At 35.1% G+C, this 11,996-nt stretch overlaps 1 long non-coding RNA gene across 13 annotated transcripts; it reads left to right on the forward strand.

The window, feature by feature from the left end:
- The first annotated feature begins 1,706 nt into the window (after window positions 1-1,706).
- On the forward strand, window positions 1,707-5,686 carry LOC113312336. Of its 13 annotated transcripts, none has more exons than XR_003341663.1 (8): window positions 1,707-2,178; window positions 2,269-2,454; window positions 2,859-2,925; window positions 3,172-3,247; window positions 3,529-4,128; window positions 4,661-4,983; window positions 5,264-5,359; window positions 5,449-5,686. It is a non-coding gene; the product is annotated as an uncharacterized LOC113312336 (long non-coding RNA). The 13 variants fall into 13 exon arrangements; XR_003341665.1 differs by having other exon boundaries at window positions 5,310-5,359; window positions 5,437-5,686; XR_003341664.1 differs by having other exon boundaries at window positions 5,310-5,359.
- Window positions 5,687-11,996: the final 6,310 nt, after the last annotated feature.

The following is an 11,996-nucleotide window of genomic DNA, read 5'->3' on the forward strand; positions in this document are numbered from 1 at the left end:
GCTGCATTTCAGAAGATGGAAGTTGAAGATGTTCTTTTATCTCAAACTCATGAAGCTGCATATGATTGTGTCGAGTGTTCATCCTGGAATCCTGGAACCTACTGCTGATAAGACTGCTGATGTCGCTGCTGATGCTGATGATGGTGTTGCTGCTACTGATCCACCTCCTACCGGTGGTGCCAAAGACGTTGTTTCTCAAACTCCTGAGGAGAAACAGAAGGCCATTGACAAATTGGTCGATGATGACTTTGATTGCAAAAACTACATTCTTAACGCATTATCTGATGATTTATATGAGTATTATTCAACTTTTGAAACTGCTAAAGATGTGTGGGATGCATTACAGAAAAAATATGACACCGGGGAAGCTGGCTCAAAGAAGTATGTTGTGAGCCGGTAATTGAGATACCAAATGGTGGATGATAGGTCAGTTGTTGCACAGGCTCATGAACTTCAAAAATTTTACCACGAAATTATGAACGAAGGTATGAAAACTGATGAACAATTTTAAGTTTCTATAATGATTGACAAGTTACCACCTAGCTGGAAAAATTTTCGTAATACTTTGCGTCACAAGACTAAAGAATTTTCTCTTGAAAGTTTGATTGTTAAACTCAGGGTTGAGGAAGAAGCTCAGAAACAAGATAAGAAGGAAGAAATTCTCATTGTTTCTAACAATAAGACTCATCCGAGTTTGAAACCTAAGAAGAAGGACCTGAAACCTAACCAGAACCAAAAGAAAGGAGGAAGACCTAATCAAAACAAGAACCAACACCCATCAAGAAATGGACAGAATTCCAATTCTGAGTTTCTTTGTTATACCTGTAATAAACCAAACCACATGGCTAGGAATTGCAGGTTTAACAAGGAAAAGAATAACGCACAAGCTAATGCTTTTGGTGACGTTATAATTGCCATGGTCTCTGATCCGGAGTTCTACATGGTTGGTGGATCTGATGGGTGGTGGATAGACAATGGTGCTTCGCGTCATTGTTGTTTTGATAGGTCCATGTGTTAAGACTTATGCTAAAACCAAGGATAAGAAAGTGTTGTTAGGAGACTCTCACAACACTATGGTGAAAGGTTCTGGTACAATAGAGTTGAAGTTTACTTCTGGGAAGACACTCATGCTGAAAGATGTCCTTCACACTCCAGAAATGAGAAAGAACCTTGTTTCCGGCTATCTTCTCAACAAGGCTGGGTTGTATCAAACTATTGGGTCTGATATTTACACTATAACTAAGAATAAGAGTTTTGTAGGAAAGGGTTATGCTACTGATGGAATGTTTAAGCTTAATGTTGATGCTATGAATAAAATTGAATCTTCTGCTTATAAGGTTTGCAATTTTAATATTTGGCATGGTAGGCTTTGTCATGTGGGTTAAAAGTTAGTAAATAACATGAGAAAGTTAGGTGTCCTCCCTGAATTTTCTGAAAATGATTTTCAAAAATGTGAATACTGCAGTCGAGCAAAAATAACCAAGACTTCACATAAATCCACTAGTGGAAAATTGATTTTTAACCACTTTCTAAGATTTATGAAAACAACTGTGACAACAAGAACTAAACATTAGTGCAGTGGCACACAGTTGTTTAAGTGGAATAAAAAATTAAAAAATAAAACTTGTCTCTAAAACAGTGATTTTCTGATGGGGTATTTTTATAAAAGTGCAGAGTTTAAAGAACCACTGTGAGAGCAAATGGTTTCTATAGCCCTAGATTTATCCCGACCTCTCTCTTGCTGAAACTTTATCTCTCTCTCTCTCTATCTCTTTGTAATCTAACATGTACGCCTCTCTCTTATCTTCTCCATCTTTTCCACTTAAGATGAAACTGAAACTACCAAAACCTAACCTTGAAGCTACCAATCCATCACCCCGAGTACACCACCACTACCATCTTCTTCTTCTATATCTCCTTTCAGTCACCATCAACACACGACCACCGACAACTTAATAATACCCAAAAACCCTAAACCCAAATCTCATCTTTAAAGTTTCAGATTCTCGACAATACCAAAAGAAAGAAAAAAAACTTCCACATTTCCTTCCCAACCCTAGATTTCAAATGGACAGAAGTTTCGTTTTTCTCTTTCTGTCTATGAAAAATTCTAGGGCGTGCTTTTTCTTAATGGCAGAGATTGCAATAACTAATACAGACACTTCATCTCGATTGCCGGTTAGTCTCGATCTCTCCCTCTATTGTACTGTGTTCTATGAGTTTAATTTTGATTTTATTCTAATTCGATTTTGTTTGGTTGAATTACAGAGGAGAGAGAAGAGATAACTAAAGTTTCAGTTGAATCTGATGATGTTTCAATTGGAAGAAGAAACTCCAGTTGGATCTAATGATATTGGTTCGAATTATGATTTTGAAGAAATTGGACCAGTAATTAAAGGAAATGTATTCCTAAGGTTCCAGGAGTTTATAAAGTTGTTGATCTGAGTTTGATTGGTAACTTTTTTCCACAAATTTTTTGTTCCATTTTTTTTACCTAGTTCTTCATTATTTAGTAATTTGGTATGACAATTTCTGGATTTTTTTCTTTCAAAGTATGACAATTTGGTATTTTAAGATTTGGGTTAGATTTGATTTTTTTTATTTATTCTAAATGTCCGATTTTTATAATTCACTAAGTAATTTGCAGAAAAAGAATTCATTTTTACTAGCTTCTAAGGTCCCCATGGATGCAGATGTATGTGTGTTGTCTACTTAGATTGGAGTGACCGACTTTCTATACACACATTCGCAAATGATGTTTTTTGTTAACTATTTGTTGAAATGCCTGATAGAAAATAATGTACTTTGGTTCTCAAAGAAGCCATGTGTTTATATAAAAACTAATGTCTGGCCTTCAGTTGTGTATCATAGCTGTTGAACCAAGAGTCCATGATAATGGAGTTTACACAGGGTTGAGGAGTTCAGGTGAGGGTTACATTACATTCTTATTGAATTTTTTCAATGATGGTTGCAAATTATTATTAATAAAAAATAAAGTGAAATGGGCTTTTTCTGTGTATAAATTTAGTTGTTGTTAAATCCATTTTCTTTTAAGAAGTAGTGGGAAATTTTGAATTAAGTATTGGAATTTCATACATAGGATTCTGATTAAGTTTTTTCATTTGTGTTACTTTCCAATCAGTTTCTTATTGTCTCAAAATGACTGACTAGGAAATTGGCGAGATCATGTCGACATGGAAAAGCACTTGCATGGCAGGTGACAATTACAAAACTCTGACCATAGCAGGTAAATTGTGAGTTCTAGAGATGCATATGCACACAATAAAATGCATATAGGCTTTTGAGTTTGCGGGTATGAAAGATAATATTATTTTTTTGTTCAATTGTACGAAGAATTTATATAAATAGTGAAAGAGAATTACAGAAAAATGAGATGCCTGTATGAAGAATGAGATGCCTGGATGAAAGAATTTGTCAGTTATTGCGAGGACCAAGATGGAGAAGTATACATTGCGCTCCTCTCTGTTTCTCTCGTGTCTAATGTAACTTTTTTGGGTCAAATTGCAGATGTGGCGAGGAAGAGCGTCCATTAAATGAGTTACTCATCTTGCAGCTCGGATCCGAGAACCCTAACCGCCGTTACAACATTTCTTTATGTAAGATTTTTGGTAGTAGGAGCAGAGACTGAATTGGTATGATATGCTGTAAATGAAACTAGATTTATTCAACTTTTGTTTTGAATTTTCCAGAAAACTAACAACACTTTCCGATTTTTGCAACCTAAAACTGATTTTGCAACCATACATAAAACTGATTTTGCAACCTTTTCGATTTTTATGATTCACAAAGTAATTTGCAAAAAAAGTATACATTTTTATTAGCTTCTAAGGTCCCCATGGATGTAGATGTATGTGTGTTGTCTACTTAGATTGGAGTGGCCGACTTTCTATACACACATTAGCAAATGATGTATCGATGTTGCAAGTTTTGGATGAATATGCCAATGACTTTTGAACTAATAGAGGATCTCTCTTTTGCATGTTTTTGATATACAACTGATACTCTTGGGGTTATCTACACTAGCTTGAACTCACCACAACAGCTAGCAGAATGAATTCCACATGGTGGTGATCCTTGCGGAGGTACTGGCTCGTCTGTTACTAATTTGTAAGTATTTTTCAACCTTCTCTATTTCTATAGATCTAATTAGTATTATTGGTGTACTGAGTTCCTATTTGTTTTGCTTTCAATTAACTGAATGGAAATGTAGGATACAATTTTCAAGATTTAACTTTATTTGAAGGAGCTGTAAGCACTATCGACGAAATCTATGTGATTTCTCTTTCGTTTCATGTAGATTTTTATTTGTTTTGAAGAAGTGTGTTTATCATGTTTTTGAAATGCATGTCGGGATTTAAGCAGAGTTAAATGTAGCCTTTTAGTATTCGGTTTCAGTAATTTGTGACACTGGAACTTTATATAACTTTTATGCAAACATTGCTTTAATCATCACGCTTATGTTTATACCTTTTTCCTATTTGATGGAAATTTCTCACCATAAATGACCGTCTTGTATAAGCTTTTGGAGCATCACCGTAAATATCTACAAAGCCATTGTCGTATGCTTCGTGATATGCTTGTTGTTTACCTCGGCCTTCTCTTTTCAGAGACTAATGCAGCTTCTTCTGATGTTGGTTAGGTACTTGTGTTTCGCATTGTAGGAGTTCTTGGATACACTCAATGGATCCTCTTCATGGAAGACATTGTGACTTGCAAATTCACTTACTTGAATTCCCTGGATATGGTGCATAACCTACAAATCCCTTAGTTGTTTTTCCCTTAGGAAAAACATTGTCAGTGTATATTTAGTTAAGGCTAAGGATCTGTAAGTGATTCATTACTTGAATTTATGACAACAGGTGTATCTGAATGATTAGTTTTTGATTTGTATCCTGAACACCAAATTAAAGTCATCAGTATACTATCAATCAGAGTATTCCCTTCCTTGTGCATGCACAATATGTAAGTCAATTTTCCCTTCCCTTATTTTCTCGGGTGGAAGTTTCTGAACCAATGATCATTTTTTGATTAGGTGTAAAATTCTGCACCGTTTATAATGTTCAACAGTTCCAATATAATCGACTAGTATAGATCTTAACCTTTCTAGATGAGATACGGTCATCCTTGGTGCTCATTGTTGTTGTTATTGCTGTTGTAGAGAACACTCGAGCATCCTACCGCGATGTATCTTTTATTTTTTCCAGTGTCATTGACTAGTAGTATTGTGGCCATGTATTTGCAGATGTGCTTTAAATAAAGTATCCTTTGTGTTGGAGCCATTTTTTCAGGTTTCAAGTGAAAGCTTACTTCTTCACAAAGGAGGATGAAACTGTTGCTGGTATTGCTCTTGCGGACATGCTATTGTGTCCATGTATTTGCAGATGTGCTTTAACTGAAGTGTCCTTTGTGTTGGAGCCCTTTTTTCAGGTTTCAAGTGGAAGCTTACGTCTTCACAAATGAGGATGAAACTGTTGCTAGTATTGCTCTTGCGGACATGCTATTCAAAGAATTCATTCTATACTAGTGTTGTTTACCGATTTGTTTTTGTTATGTTTATACAATTGAAGTTAGTGAGTGTGTTTTCAAATTTTTGATATGTTAAACTGGGGTAATACTTAAATGTTGAAGTTTTAAATGGAATCCACCTTTTAATATAAACGTTAACTTTGTTTCCATATAATAATTTTAATTTTAATTTTGATCTCAATTTTAATGTTTGTTTAAAATTCAGCTGAATCAATCCATTTTTTTTTTGTAAAATTATCAATATAAAACACTGTATCTATCAGAGTCTTATCAATCTTATTAACACACTGATGCAGAAAGTAGTTTTTTTAAAGATTTCAAACTTTGTGAGAAACAGTTGTTTTGGAAAAAACCACTTCTAAATTACAACGGATAGGAACAGTCGTTTTTAACGATATCACCTCTTGTCCTGGCAGTGGTTTAACTTCCATTTTCCACTAGTGATCTGTTGTAAGAGAATCCAAACCACTAGACTTAATACATTCTGATTTGTGTAAATATGAAGGTATCCTAACTAGAAATGGAAAAAGGTATATCATGACGTTCATTGATGACTGTTCTAATTATACTTATGTTTATTTGTTGAGCTATAAGAATGAAGCTATTGAAAAGTTTAAGATCTTTATTGCTGAAATTGAAAATCAATTTGGTAGAAAAATTAAGAGGTTTCGTACTGATAGAGGCACTGAATATGATTCTGCTCCCTTTACTGAAATTTATCAAACTAATGGCATAATACATGAAAGAACTGCTCCATATAATCCTCAAATGAATGGAAAAGCAGAAAGAAAAAATCATACACTAACTGAACTTACCGTTGCTTGTTTTCTTAGTTCTGGTGCTGCTTCCCATTGGTGGGGTGAATGTTTGTTGACTGTTTGCCATGTATTGAATCTCATTCCCAATAATAAAACCAAAATTTCTCCTTATGAAATCTGGAGGGGTAGAAAACCTAATGTCTCTTATTTTAGAGTTTGGGGTTGTTTAGCTTTTGTTAGAAAACCTGATCCTAAACGACATAAGTTAGAAAGTAGAGCCTATGAATGTGTTTTTGTTGGTTATGTTGAAAACATTAAAGCTTATAAGTTCTTAGATATTAATAATAAGGTTATTATTGAAACTATTGATGTTGATTTCTTTGAAGAGAGATTTCCTTTTAAATCTAGAAATAGTGGGGGGGGGTAATAGTGGGGGTTCAATACCAAGTACTTTACCTAATTCTGATTTTGAACCTAGATTATAAGAACCTAGAAGTGAAGAAACTAGGGTCACTGAATTTGAACCTAGATGCAGTAAAAGAGCTAGGACTGAGACAAAATATAAAAATCCCGATTTTGATTTTTACCCTATAGAGGAAGAACCTTCTAATTTATAAGAGGCGTTTAGTTCTGCAGAGTCTGGTTTCTAGCAAGAAGCTGTAGATAACGAATGTGATTCTCACATGTCTAATGGAACTTGGCGTATAGTAGATTTACCTTCTGGTTGTAAGCCTATAGGTTGTAAATGGGTTTTGAAAAGGAAACTCAAACCTGATGGAATAGTAGATAAGCACAAGGCTAGACTGGTTGCTAAAGTATTTAGGCAAAGAGAATACGTAGACTTTGTTGATACTTATTCTCCTGTTACTAGATTAACATCTATACGTGTTTTTATTGCTGTTGTTGCTGCTCATAATCTTATTATTCACCAAATGGATGTTAAAAATTCTTTTTTGAATGGTGAACTAGAAGAGGAAATATACATGGAACAACCTGAAGGTTTTGTAATTCCTGGAAAAGAACAGAAAGTATGTAAGCTAGAGAAATCTCTTTATGGTTTGAAACAAGCTCCTAAACAATGGCATGAGAAATTTGATAATTTAATGATTTCAAATAATTTCAGAATAAATGAGGGCGACAAATGCATCTATTATAAATCTTAGAATGATGTGTGTGTGATTGTTTGCTTGTATGTGGATGATTTGCTGATATTTGGTTCCAATTTATCTGTTGTCAATGAAACTAAAAGCATGCTTAGTTCGAATTTTGACATGAAAGATTTGGGTGAAGCTAGTGTAATCTTGGGAATCAAAATAACTAGAACTGATAGTGGTATTTCTTTAGATCAATCTGACTACATTAAAAAAATTCGGAGGAAGTATGAATATTTTGATTGTAAACCTGTTTGTACTCCGTTTGATCCTACTGTGAAATTGTTTAAGAATACCGGAGAAAGTGTTAGACAATCTGAATATGCTAGTATAATTGGAAGTCTGCGTTATGCAACTGTTGTACTAGACCAGACATTGCATATGCAGTGGGAGTTCTGTGCAGGTTTACCAGTAATCCTAGTTTGGAACACTGGGATGCTATTGAGAGGGTTATGCGGTATCTGAAAAGAACCACAAACCTAGGACTACACTATAAGAGGTATCCCGTAGTCCTTGAAGGATTTAGCGATGCTAATTGGAACAATCTCTCAGATGATTCCAAGGCCACCAATGGATATGTTTTTACAATTGCTGGGGCCGCTGTATCTTGGATATCAAAGAAACAGACAATTATAGCCCAATCTACGATGGAGGCTGAATTGATGGCACTAGCAGCAGCTAGTGAAGAGGCAGGATGGCTGAAGAGTCTGTTGTCAGACATTCCAGTATGGGAAAAACCGATACCAACCACTTTGATCCACTGCGATAGTACCACGGCTATCAGAGTAGTAGAGAATTGTTATAATAACAATAATAATCGACAGATACGTCGAAAGAACGACACAGTTAGAAAATTTCTCACAACTGGTGTTGTTAGAGTAGATCATGTAAGGTCTGAAGGAAATATAGCTGATATTTTGATGAAAGGATTAGCAAGATAAAAGGTATGGAATACCTCTAAAAGTATGGGACTTTTGCCCGTGAGAAGTTGAGTCATTTGTAATGGATACCCAACCTAGAAATAGGTTCAAAGGGACTAGACGAAGTACAAATGATATGATAGAGTGATGCACTCCCATAGCATGATATCCTGAAGTGGGAAACAATTTGAGTGTTTAAACTCTTAATGATGTCTATAGCTTTTAAGTTAGAGTGGGATACACATGAGTATCCTTGATAGAATAACTTATACGAATGTGAAGGTCTGACCGCCTTTTATGAGAACTTGGGCATTTCTCTAGATCGTTCGCTAAGAAAGGTATAAGCACATGGCCTTAATGTGCAACCTTAAGGACATTAATCTAGATATAGTTGTATGTGTTAAATAATCTAATATTAGTTAGAGTTCAAGACGCGAGTCACTCTAGTTACCTAGTACTTAAAAAGTTTAACACTATGTAGAGGTTCAAGTCGAAAGACACTTTTCCTTATGCACAACTATATAACACTTGCTCAATTTTTTTAAAATATAAGTGGGGGATTGTTGGGAGATATATATATATTTGAAAACGTAGTTTTGTAATATTATATCAAACTTAGAGAAATAGTGTGGTGGTATTATTTTGGGCTCCCACACTATAGACTTGGGTTCAAGTCTCACCCCTTGCATTTGACTAGATATATTATTTATATACTATTTAACAAAAGTCCGGGAGAGCGGGGCCTTGGGGTCTTGGGAGGTCTGGTGACTTAATTTTTTTTTTTGCAGATTTGACTTTTGGTTTTCAAAACGTTTTTAAGGAAATTATTCTCTATTTAATTCTCATTAATTTTGGTATCATATTCTGCCCGTTTTCTGGCTGTTACGGAAGATTAATTTTTTGTAATTAATCAGAATTTATTTTCATTAAACTTAATTGATTCTCTTAAGCTGTTATAAGGCTGGTTTTCTGAAAAGAGAAAGTTATCTGTTTTTGTGATTCTGAGCAAGTGTTAGAAAGAGTATTATGATTCGATTTCTCATAGTGCAGAGAAATCGAACAAGAGAGTATCAGCTGTTTTATCCCATAGGTTTTCGACAACTTTTGACTGCTAGCACAATCAAAGAGGCAGAGTCGCGAAATACTTTAAAGATATCGACCTAGTCCGCGATTCAGCTGTTTGAGATTCGGTTTCATTGTTTGTTCATTGTTTCCAAAAATTTTAAGGGATTTGATTTTGCTATGGAGGTTGAAAAGAAGCGTGTTGATGATACCAACAAGCCATTCAAATTTGAAGGTCTGCATTTCAGAAGATGGAAGATGAAGATGTTCTTTTATCTCAAACTCATGAAGCTGCATATGATTGTGTCGAGTGTTCATCCTGAAACCCTGGAACCTGCTGCTGATAAGACTGCTGTCGTCGCTGCTGATGTTGATGATGGTGCTGCTGCTACTGATCCACCTCCTACCGGTGGTGCCAAAGACGTTGTTTCTCAAACTCCTGAGGAGAAACATAAGGCCATTGACAAATGGGTCGATGATGACTTTGATTGCAAAAACTACATTCTTAACGCATTATTTGATGATTTATATGAGTATTATTCAATTTTCGAAACTGCTAAAGATGTATGGGATGCATTACAGAAAAAATATGACACCGAGGAAGATGGATCAAATAATTATGCTGTGAGCCGGTACTTGAGATACCAAATGGTGGATGATAGGTCAGTTGTTGCACAGGATCATGAACTTCAAAAAATTTACCACGAAATTATGACCGAAGGTATGAAAACTGATGAACAATTTCAAGTTTATGTAATGATTGACAAGTTACCACCTAGCTGGAAAGATTTTCGTAATACCTTGCGTCACAAGACTAAAACCTAACCATAGTGGTGGTATTATTTTGGGCTCCCACACTATAGACCTGGGTTCAAGTCTCACCCCTTGCATTTGACTAGGTATATTATTTATATCTATACTATTTATCAAAAGTCCGGGAGAGCGGGGTCTTGGGAGGTCTGGTGATTTAAAAAAAACTTTTTGCAGATTTGACTTTTGGTTTCTAAAACATTTTTAAGGAAATTCTTCTCTAATTAATTCTCATTAATTTTGGTATTATATTCTGCCCGTTTTCTGACTGTTACGGAAGATTGGTTTGGGTAATTAATCAGAATTTATTTTCATTAAACTTAATTGATTCTCTTAAGCTGTTATAAGGCTGGTTTCTGAAAAGAGAAAGTTATCTGTTTTTGTGATTCTGAGCAAGTGTTAGAAAGAGTATTGTGATTCGATTTCTCATAGTGTAAAGAAATCGAACAAGAGAGTATCAGTTGTTTTATCCCATAGGTTTTCGACAATTTTTGACTGCTAGTACAATCAAAGAGGCAGAGTCGCGAAATACCTTAAAGATAGCGACCTAGTCCTAGACTCAACTCTGTGAGATTCGGTTTCATTATTTGTTCATTGTTTCCAACAATACATTTCCGATGGATATCTCTTGAGAGTATCATAGTTAACATTGCTGTCCGGACCATTTTCATTCTTGAGTCTGAGATCAAATGATATGGATGTATTGATGATGTTTTCATGTGACAAAGATAAATCAAGAGAAGGAACGTAAAATTTCTCAATGGAAAATTTTGGGGATTTAGGATCATTTTTTGGAGAAAGAAAAACCAGTAGCAAGACTCCAATTGTAGGAGTGGAATATCGCACATATCAATAAGTATGTGAAGTAAGGATTATCTGCTGTAAGCGAGGATTATCTGCTGTAAGCGAGGACTATCGCACACGACAAAGTTGAAGTGACGTATTAGATGATGTCAGCAAAGTCACGAGTAAAGTGTGATGATCTATGCGAAGTATAAGCTGTGCGAGAATGAGTGAGTATACATGAGCGAATGTATCACACAATGATTCCGAAAATAGTGGATCTCTTAGCTGTCATCCACTATGAGGAATCCTATATAAAGTAAAGAGGTCATCACATAGGGAGGGATCTTTCAGTGTGTGTTAGACAAGAAACTAGGAGAGAAAAAGTTTGTTTGGAAAGCAAGTAAAGTCATTGTAATCCTTTGTATCCAATTATAAACCTTGATAATTAATAAGAGAATTCATTATGATTACTTAGGTTATTGTTTAGATACATTGGGGTGTGGTTGTAGGTTTTCCTGCAACTAAATCATGGTAGTAAATTCATAAAATCTTGGAAAAAGTAAGATCTGGAAATTGAAGATGGTGAGACTTGGATCTACTATTGAACATGGAACAACAACCATAAGGATCAATACAATTGCTGAAAGAAGTATAATTACAAATCATGACCAACAAGAAGAAAGAGTAAGAGAAAATCAAGGAAACGAAAATCAAATTGTACCTCAGCGTGAACAAGAGCGGAACAATGATATTGATTATGATAGAGTGAGCGTACATACTTCACAAACAAGTTCAACTGAAGAGGAAACACAAAGGAATGTGAATGCAGGATTGAGGAGAATGATGAGAATATGACAATTGTAGAACTTATACAAAGATTGATTGCAGAACGACAAAGACAAGGTGAAAAGCGTGCAAATTTGATACGTCAGAATGATGACTTAAGAGAAGAGAATCTTCGA

Source organism: Papaver somniferum, chromosome 1 (genome assembly GCF_003573695.1).
Source record: "Papaver somniferum cultivar HN1 chromosome 1, ASM357369v1, whole genome shotgun sequence".
In the NCBI taxonomy this organism is placed as follows: Eukaryota; Viridiplantae; Streptophyta; class Magnoliopsida; order Ranunculales; family Papaveraceae; genus Papaver; species Papaver somniferum.